This window comes from Pseudophryne corroboree, chromosome 1, assembly GCF_028390025.1.
Source record: "Pseudophryne corroboree isolate aPseCor3 chromosome 1, aPseCor3.hap2, whole genome shotgun sequence".
Classification (NCBI taxonomy): domain Eukaryota; kingdom Metazoa; phylum Chordata; class Amphibia; order Anura; family Myobatrachidae; genus Pseudophryne; species Pseudophryne corroboree.
This window is the reverse complement of record NC_086444.1, coordinates 516,242,138-516,262,759: the sequence shown is the minus strand read 5'-3', so window position 1 is coordinate 516,262,759 and position 20,622 is coordinate 516,242,138. Positions and strand designations below refer to the sequence as shown.

General features: G+C 43.5%; 1 protein-coding gene across 1 annotated transcript in view; it reads right to left on the bottom strand.

Annotated features, from left to right (window-relative positions):
• KANK1 (KN motif and ankyrin repeat domains 1) overlaps positions 1–14,968 on the bottom strand; it is a 350,857-nt gene extending 335,889 nt beyond the window's left edge. The window contains exon 1 of the mRNA XM_063913934.1: positions 14,756–14,968. The gene's annotated coding sequence lies outside the window, so the exon portion shown is untranslated. The remainder of the gene's footprint in view (positions 1–14,755) is intronic.
• Between the last annotated feature and the right edge of the window lie 5,654 nt (positions 14,969–20,622).

Genomic DNA, 20,622 nt, shown 5'->3' with positions numbered 1-20,622 from the left:
CATGTGATCCTAAAAGCTTGCTTTTGTGCCCTGTCTCCTGCGGAGCCGCTATCCCCGTGGTCCTGACGGAGTCCCCAGCATCCACTAGGACGTTAGAGAAAGAGAGAGATGATGCAGAAGCTGGGGCAGAGAGAGGTGCTGTAGCAGCTGGGCAAGTCAGAGAAAGGCGCTACAGCAACAGGGGCAGAGAATGGTGCTGCAGGACAGAAGTAGCCCTGCTGCACAGCTACAAGCAGACAGTGGGACATATAAAGTGGGCGAGCAGAGCTCTGGCATGTGGCGCCTGTCAGTACCTCCTACTGTGTTGCCTCTGGCCTGCCCTGTTCCCTACCTACTGTATTTTCTGAGTCTGAGTCAGTGTGCACCCTCTCTGCTCCTACTCTGCAGCTGCCTATACAGCAGACCACAGTGCAGTGTGAGGAGGGACGGTGGTGACGCGCCCTCTGTCTTTTTTGGCGCCCGGAGCTCGCGCTCGAGGTCTGCATCTCACCAACTCCCTAAATTTATCAGAAATCAAAACACATTACAATATTCAAAACAGAATTTACTGCATAATACTACCTGGGTAGTTATTAAGAGGTTGACAAGATTTCCTTCACCAATCCCGGATTAATTGTGGCTGCTTGACTCTGTGAAGCCCTTAGTGTCTGGCCTTCTTAGCGAAGTCTGTACACACTACTGTTGTAGCCTGACCCAAACTGGTTGCCCTGATGAAAGAATTGTCACTACCCTCTCCATTTTTATCATTGGCAGGTATAGCCAATTTGATTCCAGATTTACATATTAAGACATGGGCTGGTAGCAGTCTTCTCTCAGTGGGTGATATATTTTCTGAGGATGGGTGTATATCCTTCTTGTATCTCTGGCAACACCATAATGTCCACAAGAGAGATTTTTTTATAAGTACTTGTAACTGAGGTGCTGGCTTCAATGTAATTTGACTGCCCCACTGGAGGAAACCAGCTCTCCCAGCTTATATCTTATTGCACATCCAGTCCTCTAACAATTGTGAAATATCTTGGTGTTAACACCTCCTTATTTCTTTTTAATGCAATAGGTTTTATCGTGTTTTAAACAATTTTGACAAGAAACAAAACTGTAGAAACAAGAAAAGCAAAAGCAATAAAGCATAACATTGCTATGTCTTTTTGTGTGGTCTCAGACATTATGCAACAAAATATCTAGAGTACTCCTTTTACAAAAAGAATATATTCCAATCCACTTCACAGTAATGGGCCCTACACATTACCTGACCCGGCGCCGAGCTGCCCGACGGCCGTATTCATATGGCCGGCAGGCGACCCGGCTGCGGGGGAAGGTGATGGGGGGAGTGAAGTTTCTTCACTCCCCCCGTCACCCGGCTCCATAGCACTGCATGCTAATAAGGACGAGATTGTCCATATTGGCATGCATGCATAAGCGACGGGGCACCAACGATGAACGAGCGTGGGTCCGTTCATCGTTGGTGACTACACACTGAATGATATGAACGAGTTCTCATTCGTTAATGAACGAGAACGTTCATATCGTTTACTGAAATCTATAAGTGTGTAGGGCCCATAAGTCAGACTGTGGCTAGGGTATACGCTCCACCCAAATAGTATAAGGCGGGAAGGGGTCAAAATAAACTGTTAATAAAATTACCTGCAAATATACGTATATATCTATATATCTAGATTCCCTACCTCATCCTGCAACCCGCTCCAATGATAAAGGCGTTATGAACCAGACGAGTGAGGGGAATCTAGCCATTTAGCCCAGATAACTAAGTACTTTTTCTCCACCTTTCTAGCTAGGTACACAAATTTCTCATGCGAAACAGTTTATTTTACCAAGGCAATCCAAGACCGTAAGGTCTGCGTTTCTTTAGCAAGCCATACCCTGGCAATACACACCTTCGCAAGTGCACACATGTTAATAATATATCGCCTACTTGGCACATCAAGTATCTCATCATCAATAGCTGATAATGTACAAACCATGGGTGTGAGAGCATCCCTCGGAATACCAGTATTCACTAAAATATTAATTACACTATCCCAAAATGGAACCAGTCGGGGACATGACCACAATAAGTGCCCGAAGGTTCCACCACAGACACCACATTTAGGACAATTCGGGGTATTATTACCCCCGATACGTAGTCTTTCCGGTGTGATATAGATCCTATGGAGTAGGAAAAAAAAACGTATTTGTTGATATCCAACTGTTGTAGTGGAGGAGCATAGAATACCTAAGGCTGTTTCCCATATCCCATCCGACATCATCCCTAAGTCCGTTTGCCACTTAATTCTAAGCAAGGGCGTCGCCTCCTTATTTTAGTGGCTAAAAAGGAGAGACTAGCTTGTCATGTCAAATGGGAGAGGGATTTATCTACGACATGTCTCACTGCATCAATCATTCAGAAATATTTTTAAATTGATACATGGGGGTAAATTTACTAAGATGGGAGTTCTATTTAAGATGGGATGTTGCCTACAACAACCAATCAGATTCTATTTTTTATTTATCTTGCACCTTCTAGAAGATAATACCTGGAAACTGATTGGTTGCTATGGGCAACATCCCATCTTAAATAGAACTCCCATCTTAGTAAATTTACCCCATGGAGTATACTTTACCCCTGACAGGCAACATAAATTTGTCCCTATGCCTCCAAATATTGCTGGAGAAACTGCAGTTGTGTTGGCGATATTATCCCCGTATTTTCTGGGCTTGTCCACCATTGCGGCCTCTGTGGGATGAGGTATTTGACATGATTCATAAAGTGACAGGGGTCCCAGGTCCTTTTGACATCCCTAATACACTTTTATCAAGGCAACCTGTCGATGGCGGACAGATATCTTATGGGTCTTATTTTAATTGCAACTCAGATGTTTAAGGCCGCTTCTGTGCTCAACATACTTGTTATAGAAAATAAGATTCAAAAGCATTGTGATTTCAAAACTGCCGACTGTAAACATTCTACTTCATTTCCCCTTATGAAATAGTTTCAATTAAACGAATGTCAGGAGGAGCATGGTTGAGCCTCTATATATAGTAAAGCCACTGACCTAACTGTATTATTGACACCTGATTCCAGGAGGTTATGTACCACTGTGCCTTTGCGGTGTATTAGGATTTTGGAATTTTCCACCTATGCGTTTCTCCTTATGTCACTTTCCCTTTTTCTTTTCTGTATACCCAAATATTTCTTCCTTTAAAAATTCCATGAATATTATTGTAAAAAAAAAAAAAATTTTTATATATATATATATATATATATATATATATATATATATATATATATATATATATATATATATACACACATATATATATTAGTAGTTAATAACACTATACTACAATAAAAAGTAAAACTAACATGCCATTGTGGTCTCCAGGTAGATTCTGTTGTATATATTATATTTCATCAACAAGTAAATATTTCATAATCCAGGTCTTTCTGCATTTGTACTTTTTTTTGTTTGTTTTTTTAACTACATGGATTAATGTGAAATAAAGTTAAAGAAAATAAAAAGACACAGCCTAGAAGACGATTAGTGTTATGAATAATCCACCTTAGCCTGTGACAGCTTGCTATTGGTCAAAGTCTTCCTATAGCGTCCTAATTTGTAGGTCACATGATTAGTAAGGAGATCAAAGCACTACCGGGGTGAACGGATATTTGGCCAGAACCCAGGCCAGGCTTTTAGGTAAATACTGGGTTTCCTTTGTTTATTAGCTCTGCTAACATGTTAGACACTCTGTGACCTTTGGCTTCCTTTCAGGTTTTTCAAAGGCTTACCGTAGCATGTGATTTACACTCCTTTGAACGCAAATATGTATGCCTATCTGGCTATAAAAAGACAGATTATTATTTATGAATGAAAGCTGATGTTTTAAGAAACCTGTTGGAGGAGGATTGCTAAATCTGGTGCCACACACACACAGCTTGCTATGCCCATGTAATTGTTTTACAGTATCTTACACTCCCTTACAAAAGCCCTCACCCATTCCTGTACCCTTTATATATCTTCACTCCACATCTGTGTACCGGCTCTCCTGCCACCTAATTATTTCCTCCCTCTTCTGCCTCCAAAATTTTGGCTGTGGAGCTCCCTACCTCTGGAATTCTCTACCTATACCTATCAGACTCCTCACCTCTCTTCAAAACTTGTGAATGGGCTTTAGAACCACTTCTAACCCTACAACATGGTACCATTCCCACAATTTAAAGGAGATTTGCTATAAGCTTAGCAATGAAATTGACACCTATATTGAAAAGCAAGATTGGTCTATAACTGGAACACTGGGTAGGGTCTTTGTCCTCTTTAGGGATGATGATGAAATGTGTCTCAGGGCCTGGGGTTGAAATTGTTTAGTGTATGAATCCTTATTAAATGCTTGGAGTAAAAGCAGCTAATGACCAGCGCACTGGGCATGTGGCAGCAGGCTGGTTGGGAGCTAGTGGCAGCCCTGTCTACACAGCCTTTCGGCAGAGTCACTAGTAACCCCATTGGTAATCCTTCTTCATGTATGTTTTTGTTATTTATATTGGCAAAGTTTTTAATATTATAAAGAAGAAATTACACACAAGGAGGACCCTGCTGGGTTCCCGCTTCTCCTTTTTGACGAGAAGGTTTTTAACCAGGAGCTTACTTATTTAATGCATATTCCCCAAACCAAGATCAATAATCATTGTTAGCAGTGATCGGAACTGGATGATGGATCCACTTTCAGGAAAGCCTACATTACCCATCCACAACCACTGTAAGGCACACTTTCCTTGACCATCAGTGCTAGTTCTATTTCAAAACCCTTAGAGAACGCTTAAGACCTTTTACTCCAAGAGCTGTACACAAAGCAACCTCATCTGCAGTTATATTGTGTGGTTAAAAATATCTGCAGACTTATGCCCATATTTAGAGCCACATCACCCCTATACATCTGCTTGTGAGAGCAGCTGTCATCCTAACACACATTTGCACCAGTCCTATCATGGGTGCAACGAGAGACTGCCAGATCTTTTTGCGCACTCACCTCCGAAATATGCTGCATTTCCATTTACACATCCACAGCAACATTATGCCAAGTGCAAATGCAATATTTCCACCAAAATACATCCACTTAGCCACAAGTGAAAATCCGAGTCACTTCAGTGCGAATCTGAACAGACCTGTAAAGATTAGGACACATTGCAGGGTGAAAAAATGTGAATGAGGCTGCTGGACGTGCGGTTCTGAATCAGGCCACAAAGGAGTAAAATATGGTTGATGGAAGGGAATCTCACTCTTCAGTGTAATTTGAGGTTTAGCCCGATAAATAAAAAGGAACCATAACTAACAGGCTTTGCTCCCTACCTGGGAAGTGCAGGACATACTATCCTGGAAGACAGGCTACAACCAAACATTTGCAAGCTCTGTGTGGCCCAAGAGCTAGGCACCCCCATTGTTAAAGACTGACAAATGTACAGAATTTCATATTTTATATTCCCATTCTACATAACACTAATAACGTTTTAAGTTTCAAACCAATTTGCTGCCTATTACAACACAAACACACACGCACTTCCTTTACATATAAATTGCTAAAAAGTGCAACCCAAAAAAGGACACAAAATTCCCAGAAGACAACTAATCCAACACCCGCACCACTGACAAAATACAATGGCCGATATAACATTCATACGAAGGTTCTACTGCAATGTGAATGAAAAATTTCCCAGCCTTACAACAACAGTGCAGAGCTCAAGTACAACCTAAAACTCCTAAAGTGCCCTCGAAACGTATTCATGCAGAGTCTGGCAAGCAGAGCCTGGTGATTACATGCGCCAGTCCATTATCACCCCTCCTGCAACTTACAATCACTGGTTGCACAAAGATTAAACATTTAGATCCATTCAGTTGTCATGAATTCATTACACCCTGCCGAGGCATCATTTATACCACCAATAACATTTGTACATAGCTGACAATTCCATTCAAGCTCAAATTGTGAATCTATTGTTTGTGCTTCACGTCCTAAGTACCCTGGACTATCATATTGTTAATCAAGTGATGAAAAAAAAAGGCTCATCCTGTGCCTATTACAAGATCAATAGTTCCCTCCCAGAGATACTCAAAGATGAGAAAGCTGTAATGTAATATAAACTGAAAATAATAATCTTAAATACATTTAGGGAGAAGAAAGCTTCTATAAAAGATAAAACTAATATAACAGTACAAGGCTAATCACATTCATATTTTTAAAGCCACATTTTAAACTATGATATACTGAAGCATTGTCGCTTTTTATCTTGAAACGATCTTTATGCACGAGGCTTCATTTCAATACTTTGAACAGTAAAATACTGAGAGGGCTCAAAAATTAATAAATCCATTGATAGAGGAAGGCTGATGTCACTGGAAGAGCTACATCTACTACAGGTGGAGTATTCCTTATCTGAAATAATCCAAAACATTTTTAGCACAATTCAGAAAGTGACACCTTTGCTTTCTGATGGTTCAATGTACATAAACTTAGTTTCATGCACAGAATTAATACAAATATTGTACAAAACATACAGACTATTTTCAAAACCTTGGAGAGAGATAAAGTACCAGCCAATCAGCTCTTAACTGCCATGTTACCGGCTGTTAGGAAAATTACAGTTAGAAGCTGGTTGGTTGGTAGTTTATCTCTGTCCACTTTCTCTCTCTCTCCAAGGCCAAAATATACCCCCATGAATTGGGCATCCGGTCTATAGGTCTACAGTCAATAGGTTGACCACTAATTGTAGACATGCATTAGGTCGATAGGGTCAAAAGGTCAACATGGCAATGGTCGATGCAAGTTTGTATGTTGTTTTTTTAATACATGGAATTGTCTTATTTTTATTGTTCACACTCAAAATAATATGTTTGATGTACAATATGTGATGTTTTAAAGTAAAAATACAAACATTGTACACAATTACCTTTAAGCTGTGTGTATAAGGTATACACAAATTAATTAAGTTTGTGTTTAGACTTGGGTTCCTTCACCAAGATATCTCATTATGGTATGCAAATATTCCAAAAAAAAAAAAGAAGATTAAAAAAAAAAGGAATCTAAAAAAAATTCTGGTCCCAAGCATCATGATTGAGGATACTCATGTTATATACGCAATCGCTAAATATAACATTAGTAATATGACCTCGCAGAGATCAGAGGAACAGCCCAATTGTACTTCAATACAAAAAGTATACATTGGGGGGGAATTTACCATGGGGTAGTGAACACTTTTGAGCGAGAACCCACTGCCGTAAAGTGCGGCGGGATCGGTTGGGCGAATCTGTTGGGTAACTGAATCCTCCACCCCCATTGTATCACAAATTCAGTATTGAAGAGGTTTACCACCTTAGAACTACCATTTTGTTTTACGCATATTGAATACACTACTTTATCTTCATATTATAGGCACAGTTGTTTATGATCATGGCCCTTGGGAAAGAAAAAGCAGTTCTGCCGATGCACTGTATCTACTAAGTAATTCAGGAGGCATGTGCAAACAATAAATGAATGTAACTTTAAAAAACTCATTTAGAACACACACTACCAAAATTATATACTGTTCCCATAATTTCTATGCAAGGCAGACAATATAAGAGGAGACATAGGGAAGGAGCTATGGTACAGTCGTGGAATAAGGCTGTACGTCACACAACTACATTGTAACATGGATATTTTTATTGTATGGAAATAAACTGTTTTAGATGTATTAAATATAGGATTTACTTTTTTTTTTTTTTATTCTCCCATCTCTGTTTGTGCTAGCATTTCCTGCCTGTCAGTGGCATCTACTGTATATGAAACAAGACAAAGAGATTCCACTGCATTGTACCAGTATAAAAAGAAAGATGGACTGCAGTAGGTCTGGGAAGAGAAACAAATCAGTTACACAAGATTCTGTCTGCTTTTGACACAGTCATGGAGACACATTTTAAAGGGTTTTATTTGGGATTACAGGGTTACGGCTCACGTGAGAAGCTGATGCTCTGATGCTGATTGGGAAAGGCTTTATGAAGTATTTTTTCAAATTTACAGAAATTTCAAAATAAAAAGTTGCATTTCAGTAACGACAAAAGCAATGTGGATGAACATGAAACGTCTGAATCTCATCCCACTTGGCCACACACACACAGTGATCCTGACAAATGGCTTACTGGTGTACACACACACACACACACACACACACACCTACTAAAATGAACACAAGTTATTGACCAGCTCAGTTATTTGCAGGACTTGTTTTTACAGCAGCGTACACTATAGATGAACAACTAATCATGTTGGAGAAACTTTAGCGAGATGTTTTAGGTCAATCCACGGAAAGGACTCCTAAACAAGACCTTTAACATTTGATTAGTGCACAACCTATATCGGTCTCCTCTGCAGAGGAAACCATCCCTATGTAACACATTCTTTTGTGTATGCAGCAGGTTTTTCCACAAGTTGTGTTTTCCAAACAGCTGTTGTGTACTTAGCAGCGTTAAAATTCATTATCCTTATAATTAAGAAAGCACAAGCAAAGCCAGCAACAACCTTGATTCTCACGAGTCAGCTGAACAAGGGTATGCCAAACAGCTCTGACCACACTAGGAATCTGAAGGCACAAAGTAGCATTCCAGGTTTTTCCAGCACTGGCATGAGACTGGCTTCATTATCCAAGTTCTCAGCAGCTAGGGTGCCCTAACCAGGAGTTCAGACAGATTTAGTTGCGGCACGACAAGTGTTATAATGGGCGCCCCGAAATAACTGAATTGCTCCTTTGGCCACCCATTAATTAAAAGCTCCACCCTTATCAATTTATTTGCCCCTTTTAATGTAAACATTTGCAGAAATAGACATCCAGGAAAAATGTCTCCACAAATAACCTACAAATTTTGGAAGTTAAGGAATGACCATTCTCTACTTAATGATAGTTTGTTATTTATCTAAATTGTTTGGCAGAAAGGAGAGAAGCTACAGAAGCAGAATTACAGATCTAAGCTCAGTTCTTGGTGGAATCCATCGGGATTCTGACAGTGGCTTACGGTCATTAGGTCGACCACTATTTTCAACATGAGTTTTTCACTTCTTTTTTTTCCCTTTCATTTTTTGAACTTTTTCATACTTTACGATCCACGTCGACTACAACTGGGAACGGTAACCTGTGCCGAGCGCAGCGGAAGCGGAGTGAGGCACCTTGCCCAAAGCATGGCAAGCGAAGTGAGCCATGCAAGGGGACACGGTGCACTAACTGGGGTTCCCCGTCACTTTACGAAGAAGACGACACCCAAAAAAAAAGTAAAAAAAACCTCATGTCGACCTTTTTCCATGTTGACCTTGTTCATGTCGACCTAGTCACCCTTTCGACCTAGTGCATGTCGACCAATAGTAGTCAACCTAATGACCCATACCCCTGACAGTCTGGACTCTGCTGTCAGTATTCTGACTGTTGGGATCCTGACCGCATCCCATTTAGACTTGTTCTGAAACATCATTTGGTTTTATACGATCACATGATCTGTGACACTACAAGGTGCCTCCAAAGTGTGTGTACACTATATTGTAATGGTAGCGTCTAGTTACCCTTCGTGGAGAGGACCTTTCCCATAAGCCCCTGGGTCCATGTCACAAACTATTTGGAAATGTAACCTGAGGCGAGCGAAGCGGAGCGAGACACCGAGCACGAAGCGTGGAGAGCGAAGCGAGCCTGCAAGGGTCCAATGATGCATAGATACAACTAAATAACCTCAAACGAACAGAGAATGGATGAAACATTTAGGTGCTGTAATGGCGGAAGTTATCTACTGCCCTCTCGTGCTGTCTCTTCCTGGTCCTGATCACGAAGGGAACATAGACACAACCATATTGTAATACCATGAGCCATGTACTTTGCAGTTGTGGTGTTGTGCTATTATGGGTATCTAACAATACTCCAGGGACTACAGGCAAAGGGGGTAATTCCAAGTTGATCGCAGCAGGAAATTTTTTAGCAGTTGGGCAAAACCATGTGCACTGCAGGGGGGGCAGATATAACATTTGCAGAGAGAGTTAGATTTGGGTGTGGTGAGTTCAATCTGCAATCTAAATTGCAGTGTAAAAATAAAGCAGCCAGTATTTACCCTGCACAGAAACAAAATAACCCACCCAAATCTAACTCTCTCTGCACATGTTAAATCTGCCTCCCCTGCAGTGCACATGGTTTTGCCCAACTGCTAAAAAATTTCCTGCTGCGATCAACTTGGAATTACCCCCAAAGTTCTGCACATTACAATTAAGCAAGAAAACCTCTATTCGGCAAGAGATATGTATTTTCCCTCTGTAAGAGGCTGTGATAAAGGGCTCTCAAACAAATGTTTATTATTTACATCCAAGTAGTGCTCATTTAATGTGAACGCTCTGACGTGAGAACTGTATAATCACATTTGTATGCTGGGTCAGCAGCAGGTGATTGCATCTGCTATTCATCTATGCTTGGATGTGCTCCGAACAGAAAGTAATTTTATGGAAATGGTATTGTACAATAAAGACACAGACAGTGGAGAAGTAAAAAGTTGGTCCACGTCATGAAAGCAAGATGACAGTTTTGAAACTTTTACCCCTTTTCCATCTGTCGCAGCTGGGAGCCTGACACGGCTGCGACCCGTGCTACAGCCCCCTTTCCCACAGCGCTTACCAACCCGGCATATTGCTGGGTTGGTGACGCTGCTGCTGATGCGGCAGGGGTGGCGCTGGGAGATCACATGATATCCCAGCGCCGCCCTTCCATTCACTGTGAATGGGAGCCGTGTCGCCTCGACATGGCTTCCGTTCACACTACACAGCTTACCGGGTTGAACATGTGTTCAACCCAGCAAGATATCCGGGTAGGATTCCCGGATCACTTGATCCGGGAATTTGCCGGGGAGGGCGATTCCACTAGGAAAAAACACGGGTAAATGTGCGCCCCCGCACATTTACCCGTGTTTTTCAAGGTAGTGGAAAAGGGGTGTGAGGGTTGAAGAAAGTTAAGGTAGAGAGATACAGTACCAACCATTCAGTTTCTATAGTAAATGTATACACAGGTTGTGTTTGAAAGAGGTCACTTATGAGCCGATTTTGTTGTTACTTTTATCTCTCTACTTTATCTCTCTCCAAGTTCTGATTAACCGCCCCCTTATTCTGTAGTTAGTCATAGTTCCAAGCTGTCTGGATGAATAGGCAAAATACTCCAGAATTTTTCCCATAAGCAGTTCCATATTCTTATATCCCCAAGTTCTCCACTGACTTCACAATCCCGGGTTTTTGCACGTGAACGCACATCAACCCGATTTTAGGTAAGTGTAGACACAAACTATCCGGGACCAAGTCCTGGGTTCCCAACCCTGCTCTTTACACAGGTTTTGCTGAAAACCAGGAATGTGCCACATTATAGACCGGCAATTTCCCGGGTCATCAGTGGAAAAGGGGTATAAGAGAGAAGTCCTATACGGACCCTGGTATTAAATTTAACTTTTTCTCATAAGTATTTGTGCACATTAATCAAGGTCATTAGGGGCTGTTACAGGGGGATGCGGTCAAGTTCCCGCCGGACGGAATCCTTGCGGTCAGTATACAGACACCGGAATCCCGACCGGCACAATCCCAACATTCTCTCCGTGGGTGTCCACGACACTCATAGAGGGAGAATAAATTAGTGTGCCGAGCGTGGGGAGCGCAGCGAGCCCGCAAGGGGCTGCGTTGTGCTCGCCCCCATCGGGATTGTGTCGGTCGGGATACCGGTGTCGGTATTCCGACCATCGGGATCCCGTCCGGCAGGATTTCGTACTGATCCCATTACAGGATATATTAGAATACACATCACTAGTTTTCCCTCACACCCCATAGTGGTGCAAGAGAACACTTGGGATGTTGGCGCTACTGTAATTGTCCAAAATAAATGCAACCATGGTGACCCTTTCCCTTATGGTGGGGTCATTAGCTCTGCAATAGCACTCTGGTATCTCTGTACATTACATATGTTTTTAATATATAGTAGGTGGGAGTAGGGTAGCCTCTACTACGATAATGCTTCCACAACAACATGAGTATACTGGCACTATGAGGCTCATTCAAGTGTGGTTGTTCTTGCTGCTGCGGTTGCTATCTTTTGCCGAAAGCAATTGCGATTGTATGCTCATATGGGCAGTAAACATGCCCACTGCTGTCACATCAATTCTGTCCAACATTGCAATATTGCTGATACATTGGTACCATCTTTGCAAATCGGAAAATGTTGCAGAGTCTGAGTGTCTCTGAAGACAAGCTGCTCTCCCGGGACGCAGAGGGCTCTCCAGTAGCAAGTAAGATCACAACTGCTAATTTATGCACACCAAGAAAACAGGACATGCCTGCGTTTGGCCAACCTAAATTCACTCACTGCGCGTGCGCACTGTGGCTCAGATGCATGCGCAGTAAGAAAACATTGACTGATGTGCGTACAACAGCCACTTTGCAACGGCACCTGAATGAGCCTCTATGAACGGCTATAGATGCTGTAAGCTTCAGGACTATGAAAGGCTTTTTAAAAAAAACAAAATCAACATGCCAGCAGTTGGAGTGAGAGGAAAATGCAAACGTTTCTTACATCTGTATCCAGCCTTGAAGTAAATGCCACCTTTCATTAATTACCAGGGAAATACAGTGTCACCTGACTGATGTAGAATACAATTAAGCAGACTTTACACAATTACATAGTTATAGGTAAGCTGGTCCTAAGGAATCTTCCTTCTGCGTCCATTTACAAAATTGGCCACACACTGTTTCTCAATATTCCCACTTTAAAAATAAGGGTACGCTTAGCCACTTCTGACATCCCATTACTAGAGCAGCAGTGCTATAAGATTTACTTTAACACCACAATTCTGTAAAATAGATAGATGTTATTCTGTTCTCAAGGCTACAAAATTTGTATGCAATTTATAAGAATAAAACCAAAATGTCCAAAAATTTCAAATGGTCATAAATTGTCATTCCAAATGACACAGGGGGATGAGTCTCTATGTCTAGTATGAAACTACAGTAAACAGGCAGCCAATCAACCCACAAGACCGGCTTTAGATTTATATGAATGAATGTTTTTCCATCTTTATCTGCTGCATTAATCAGGAGAAGAGCAAAATACTTCCTCCCTAAAACCAAAGTGCCAATCGCATGAGTTCCCTGGATCAAGTTACCCATAATGCCCTCTGATTGTGGCTTCAGATACCATTTATTATAAAGAAGGCCTCTACTTTTATATTCTGTTACTGACTGCCATTTCGGTAAGGCTTGCAACAACAACGTAGGCCTTGCACACATAAGCATTACTGTGAAGTGTTCCGCAAGCACTCCAAAGGCTTATTAATTGAACTGTAGTTATAGTCTAAAACAAATTCAAGTCAAATTGGGCCTACACATATCATTTCTGAGAAAAGCTCACTTTACGTCAATCTGCAACGCTTAGATGCATTTAATACTATGTTAAAACTACAACAGAAATGAATGTGAACGCTCACTGTTAGGATGCATTTGATCTGCATTAGAAGACACTAAACACCACACAAAAGCTTTGAGACGCATTATTTACGCGCTTAAGGTTGATGTGAACACACAGCAAATGGAAGAATGTGTCACTCCTATTTAAGCAATACTTCTTTAAGATGACCGTGTAAGGAGCCTTTTGTTATCAGAAGCTTTTAATAACTGAAGATACTTGAACAATAGTGGTAACAGTAAATCAAATATTTCTCCACCACATGTATACAAATAACAGTTGTACCAGATACATGTGCAGATCTAGACCGTGATTATGAAAATAATATTGTACAAATAACAATCTTAAAGGGACATACAGCTTAGAGTACATACACTATGAAATGATGCATTTACTTACATGCAAGAGAAGGATACTAAGAAACAAGGGCAAATAATGAATGAAAAGGGTAAAATACCCAATAGTTCAAACTTTTATGCAACGATTTAAGAAAGAAGCAACAATGTATGACACTAGTAGCATGCGTCTCGGGGGACAAGGGTTAGCCAGGTCAGTGACATGTCAGCAGTTGAGTAAATATTTAATAAACAAATAACAAAGTGTTAATCGTAAATCAGAACTGAAGAATGAATAGTGTGACACTAAAAATGCCTTCATATACTAAACCAGGGGTACTTCCCAAGAATATCACAAGCAAATATTTGATTTTGCTCATTCAACTGAATTCATGTAAAATAACTATCCTCCAGTTAGACAGCTGTATGTGACCCAAGTCTGACAATAGTGGGGGGGAATAGTTTCCCCAGTTGTTCAAACATACTGATCTGAGCAGCAAACAGCATCAGTAACTCAAGGCCCCGCCCCCTGCACTGTTAATGTGTGTGTGTCACCTGCTGTCACTATACACAGCAGCCCCAGCCTGTGACTGTGTGTGATCCAGGTGCTGCAGCAGCATACAAAGCATCTCCCAGAGAGAGCAGTCACTCACATGCCGGGGGAAGTGTAATTACAGAGTGATTCATCTCCAGCTGGCTGCACATTCTGCAGGGGCAATAAAACAGCCTGACCAAGTCCATCTAGTGCTGCACTCCCCCACCATGGAGCACATCAGCAGCCAAGCGAACTCACTGCACATCTTGTAAAGTGACAAACTTAGAGACAAAAGATATATATAATAACCAAACAACTATCTATCAGTGCTCTCACTGATAGCACTAAGCTACCGAATTCAATATCAAATCATGAACAATTATGTGGTCATCAATATCTACTCACCTCACTGCTTCCACCCACCTCCAAGTATCCCAGGAGAACTCCTATGCAAGTACAGTGTAGGAATCGCGGTAATGAGAAAATAAATCCAGCCCAGGGCACAGAGAGGCAAGGTACAAAGTTAAGTGAACTGCTGAAACAAGTGAGACATCCTCCTCCCAATAAAGCGTGCACCTCTCTCTGGCTGCCTGCTATCTGTCTTTGTAACAGGAGCCAGGCACACTGCACATGCGCAGCTCCGAGTCAACAAGCCTCCCTCCTGACCGGGCATTCACATGCTGTGTGCGTGGGGGAGTCAGTATGGACAGTGCACACGGGCCCTGGGGAGCTTCTGCAAGGTGGGCATGCATCATGGTGAGAGGCAGAGCCATCCACTACTTGCTGTGACTCCATGCTGCCCTAGTTGCAGAATTGCAGCTTTCAGGACAGAAAATAATAATGTCTTTTGAAATAAATTCAAGTCATGTTAGAATATTAAAGAAACCACTGAACTGGTACTTCGATGTCACGAATATACTTGTAAAGGTGATTTTCGATGGAGGTATAAGAAGTTCATAAATTGCTTCCAATACTGCATTTGACGGGATGCTATCACTGTAAAAAATTTTATTTTTTTTTTATTTCTGAGTCCATAACATTAATTAACAGAGCTGCATATATTATTCATTTATATGCAAATATGCTCTTTTATGTTACACATGCTTTTACATAAAGCCACAAAACAGATTTCTCAGCTCTATAGGCGGCAGATCCCAGTGCCGTAACTAGACATTTTAGCGCTGTGTGCAAGAAACAGCATCGGCGCCCCCCCCCCCCCCCTCCATATATACAAAACAGGGCTATTGCGCACATCAGACGCGTGCCAAAACTATAGGAGCATGGCCACAGAGCTCCCTTTCACATATTATGGCAGCAAAGCTCCCCTTTTTTACACATTAGGCAGGCAGAGTCCCCCTTTTTACACATTACGGCAACAGAGAGTCCCCTTTTTTACACAATACGGCAGCAGAGAGTCCCCTTTTTTACACATTAGGGCAGCAGAGAGTCCCCTTTTTTACACATTAGGGCAGCAGAGAGTCCCCTTTTTTACACATTATGGCAGCAGAGGCCTCCTTTTTACACATTGGGGGTCATTCCGATTTGTTCGCTCTGTATTTTTTTCTCGCAACGGAGCGATTAGTCGCTAATGCACATGCGCAATGCCCGCAGTGCGACTGCGCCAAGTAAATTTGCTATGCAGTTAGGTATTTTACTCACGGCATTACGAGGTTTTTCTTCGTTCTGGTGATCGTAATGTGATTGACAGGAAGTGGGTGTTTCTGGGCGGAAACAGGCCGTTTTATGGGTGTGTGCGAAAAAACGCTACCGTTTCTGGGAAAAACGCGGGAGTGGCTGGAGAAACGGAGGAGTGTCTGGGCGAACGCTGGGTGTGTTTGTGACGTCAAACCAGGAACGAAACTGACTGAACTGATCGCAGTTGCCGAGTAAGTGTGGAGCTACTCAGAAACTGCTAAGAAGTGTCTATTCGCAATTTTGCTAATCTTTCGTTCGCAATTTTGATAAGCTAAGATTCACTCCCAGTAGGCGGCGGCTTAGCGTGTGCAAAGCTGCTAAAAGCAGCTTGGGAGCGAACAACTCGGAATGACCCCCATTAAGCATGCAGGGTCCCCTGTTTACACATTAGGCAGCAGATTCCTCTTTTTACACATTAAGCAGGCAGTCTCATTTTACACATTAGGAAGCAGAGTCCCCCTTTTTACATGAGAGAGAAAAAGTGTGTGTGTGTGTGTGTGTGTGTGTGTGTGTGTGTGTGTGTGTGTGTGTGTGTGAGAGAGAGAGAGAGAGAGAGAGAGAGAGAGACAGTGTTTGTGTGTGTGTAAGTATTATACTTAACTGTGACCAGCTGGCAGAGTGGCAGGCCTCTCTTCTTCTCCTTCCTGGCCGAGTCCTCCTCCTCCTCCCCCAGCTCTCAACTCCTCGCAGTGCAGTCTCTCCCAAGTTGCATGGGGTGGCGATCCGGCATCCTGAGGCGAACATTTATGTCCCGGGACTCGGGAACCAGAGCTGCTGCTCCTCCATCCTCTCTCCCCCGCGGCCGCTCCCCCGGCGTGATGCAGTTAGGGAGCAGAAAGGGTAGCAGAGAGAGTGGGTGTAGGGATCAGTGAGTGAGGGGAGCAGAGAGTTGGTGTAGGAAGCAGTGAGTGTGAGGAGCAGAGAGAGTGGGTGTAGGGATCAGTGAGTGAGGGGAGCAGAGAGTTGGTGTAGGAAGCAGTGAGTGTGAGGAGCAGAGAGAGTGGGTGTAGGGATCAGTGAGTGAGGGGAGCAGAGAGTTGGTGTAGGAAGCAGTGAGTGTGAGGAGCAGAGAGAGTGGGTGTAGGGAGGCAGTGAGTGAGGGGAGCAGAGAGTGGGTGTAGGAAGCAGTGAGTGTGAGGAGCAGAGAGAGTGGGTGTAGGGATCAGTGAGTGAGGGGAGCAGAGAGTTGGTGTAGGAAGCAGTGAGTGTGAGGAGCAGAGAGAGTGGGTGTAGGGAAGCAGTGAGTGAGGGGAGCAGAGAGTGGGTGCAGGAAGCAGTGAGTGTGAGGAGCAGAGAGAGTGGGTGTAGGGAGCAGAGAGGGTTAGTGTAGGGAGCAGTGAGTAAGGGGAACAGAGCAAGTGGGTGACCCTGAGGGGAGCAGAGCAAGTGGGTGACACTGAGGGGAGCAGAGCAAGTGGGTGACACTGAGGGGAGCAGAGGGACTGGGGTGTAGGGAACAGTGCGTGTCAGTGTGGAGCTGCCAGTGCCGAGCTAAGTGTGCGTTAATGCTGCGGCTGCCACTTGTAAACTCCCCCCTCCGCCTCCGTCTCTCACCCCACACTGCCTCGGTCCGCTCCTATGCTTCTTCCGGCTCCCGCCGCCGAGTTCAAGGCAGAGCTCCGGAGATCGGAGCTCTGCACATCACCTGCGGGTGAGAGGGCGGGTGGGTGGCTGCCGCAAACGAATTACATTGTGCACTGGCTGCGGGAGGTGGCGGCGGGGGAGAGCGAGTGTGCCGGTTGCGCCTGCAGTGCCCATGCGCTGTGGGCGGCGCACACTCGGCACACACGTCGTTACGGCACTGGGCAGATCCATTGTATATCTTGTATGAGTAACAATTATCCAGTGTTCACATATTTATTTTCTCATACGTCCTAGAGGATGCTGGGGTCACATCAAGAACCATGGGGGGTATAGACGGGATCTGCAGGAGAAATGGGCACTTTAAGACTTTCAAAGGGTGTGAACTGGCTCCTCCCTCTATGCCCCTCCTCCAGACTCCAGTTTAGAATCTGTGCCCAGTTGAGACTGGATGCACTCTGAGGAGCTCTACTGAGTTTCTCTGAAAAAGACTTATGTTAGGTTTTTTATTTTCAGGGAGACAGCTGGCAACAGTCTCCCTGCTTCGTGGGACTTAGGGGAGAGAAGTCAGACCTACTTCTGTGAGTTTAAAGGCACTGCTTCTTTGGCTATAGGACAGCATTAGCTCCTGAGGGTCTGATCGCTAGGTACGCCTAGATGCTCGTTCCCAGAGCCCGCCGTCACCCCCCTTGCAGAGCCAGAAGTCAGAAGACAGATGAGTAGAAGAAGAAAAGAAGACATCAGTGACGGATTCTGAGGTATCGCAGTGCTCGCACGCTGCGCGCCATGCTCCCACACACAGCGGCACTACAGGGTGCAGGGGGTGGGGGCGCCCTGGGTAGCATATATGACCTCTATAAGTAACTGGCAAGAGCGGACATAGTGCCAGGGCACTGTCCGGACCCCCGCCAGTATAAAAATGTATTTGAAAAGAGCGGGTCTGAAGCGCGCCATTACGGGGGCGGAGCTTAGCCCTCACAGCACACAAACCCGCGCCATTTTCTCTACACAAGGCTGCAGAGACGCTGGTCCTTATATGTTAATTATAAAAGCGCTGCAGGTCTGGGGAATTTTCTGTGGTGTTTCAGACCGGGATTGAGCGCTGGAGTGTGAGCTGGCAATAACTCCCTCTGTGTCTCTCTGACAGGCTTTACTGTGGGTCTGTCCCCTATAGGCCCAGTGTGTCTGGGTGTGTTGGGCGCACGTGTGTCGTGTCAAAGTCGAAAAATATCATGCTGCACGTTGCCATATATTCACCCCATGCGCTTGCCCGCTGCACGTGCACATTCTTTCCCGTGCGTGCGCATATTCGCAGTTGCGTAATGAAGCTTCTACGGCCGTGCGCATTGACGCGTGGTATGTGCATTTACGGTAGAGTTTGTGTGCGTCTAGCGGGAGACTCAAATGTTACATAGTAAATCCAAATAGTATGTTTTATAGGTAATGTTCCCCTTAATAATAACTGTAAGTTTGTTTATTGTAACTGGTCGCTGGACAGAGGAATTCCTCTTTGCATGATACGAAGGGTCAGACAGGGTTTGAGCAGTGGTGTTTGGTACCTAACTAAAGAACATTTTATTAGAAACAATCCGGTGCTGGTTAGGTAAAGATTAATTGCTCCTGCGTATAGTTATGTCTATTAGTAGTTTCTGGACATTTACTATATTTGCAGTTCATTATCCATGCGGCGGGAATCCTGAGATTCCCTCCCACCTGAGCAGTTCGATATAGTCACAGCCCACCTGTTCAAACTAACCTATGATTTTTTGTTATAATGCGGGGAGACATTCCTGTGTCCAATGAACAATGAGATTATAGGTCCCTTTGTAGTGTACTGTACGCAGTGTATAAAAGAACAGCCAGCCTGGCCAGCTCAGTCTCTCTCTCCACAACGGTTTTCATCATTGACTAACTAGGGAGCTGGTACCAGGACTGCGCAGCGATCATTCTCCAGTGTGTAAGTAATTCTCTGTGACCAACTTGTTCCCTGTTTGTATTTGCCATACTCTCTCTCTCTCTCTCTCTGTTATTGTTAAACTGTTGTATATTGTATATGTGTAGTTATTATGTTTAGATATTGATTTTAGCCTGTAGTGTATGAACTGTTAACTGTATTCCCCTTTTTACATAGCTAGATATTGTTAGTAAAGGTTTTGGAACCTTAGCAAGGTATTGTGTGTTTATTACATTGCTGAGAGTATTCAGAGCGTCTCAATCACTCAAGAGGCTTTCATACAATAGAGGTTAATTAGCATTGCATTGTGCTCACATTACAAAACCAAGGTTTACAGTATAGGCGCAGCCTTTCATTGTGTTGCATACAAGGTTTACTGAGTGTCATCCCGTGAGCGTCTGTGCCGCTCGTGTTCCCCTCGTGGTCACGAGCGTCCGCTACGCTGGTAGCGTAACATTACTGTAGTTGGCCGCCTATAGCGTGCTCGACACCAAGTGTTAAGCTGTGAGCGAGCGTGCCGCATGTGCGTCTCGACCACGGCTAAGCGTCTGCTACACTAAGTGCGTACCCTTACGGTACCCCATACGCCAATTGCGTACTGAGTCTCTTACCCACATATAGTGAATGTTATAAGATAAATATTTAGCTTTATCAATTGGCGGCTCGTCCGTCCTCCACATATCCGCACTAGCGAACACAGACTTTATCTGTCAGCAAGGGCGGAAAGGCAGTATCCCTTCGTATCCGTATTGGTGGTGAGGGATACAGTAGTGCTGACTAGATAAGCGTCTGCATCGCTACGCTGTAGGAGTGCTGGTGGAATCCGGAACCGGAAGGTAAGAACAAAACGCTATTGTCTTTTAAAACTGTTTATCTCTGTTTTGCGTACGCAACACACGCACACACCTGCATTTCTTTTTATTTGTGTATTTTCACGTCTCACCTTCCTGCTTGCCATTTATCATTGATAACGTGCTGAGAAAGATTTGTTGCTATTGGTAGTTAAAAGTAATATTAATACGTTAAGGAGTAATTTGTAAAA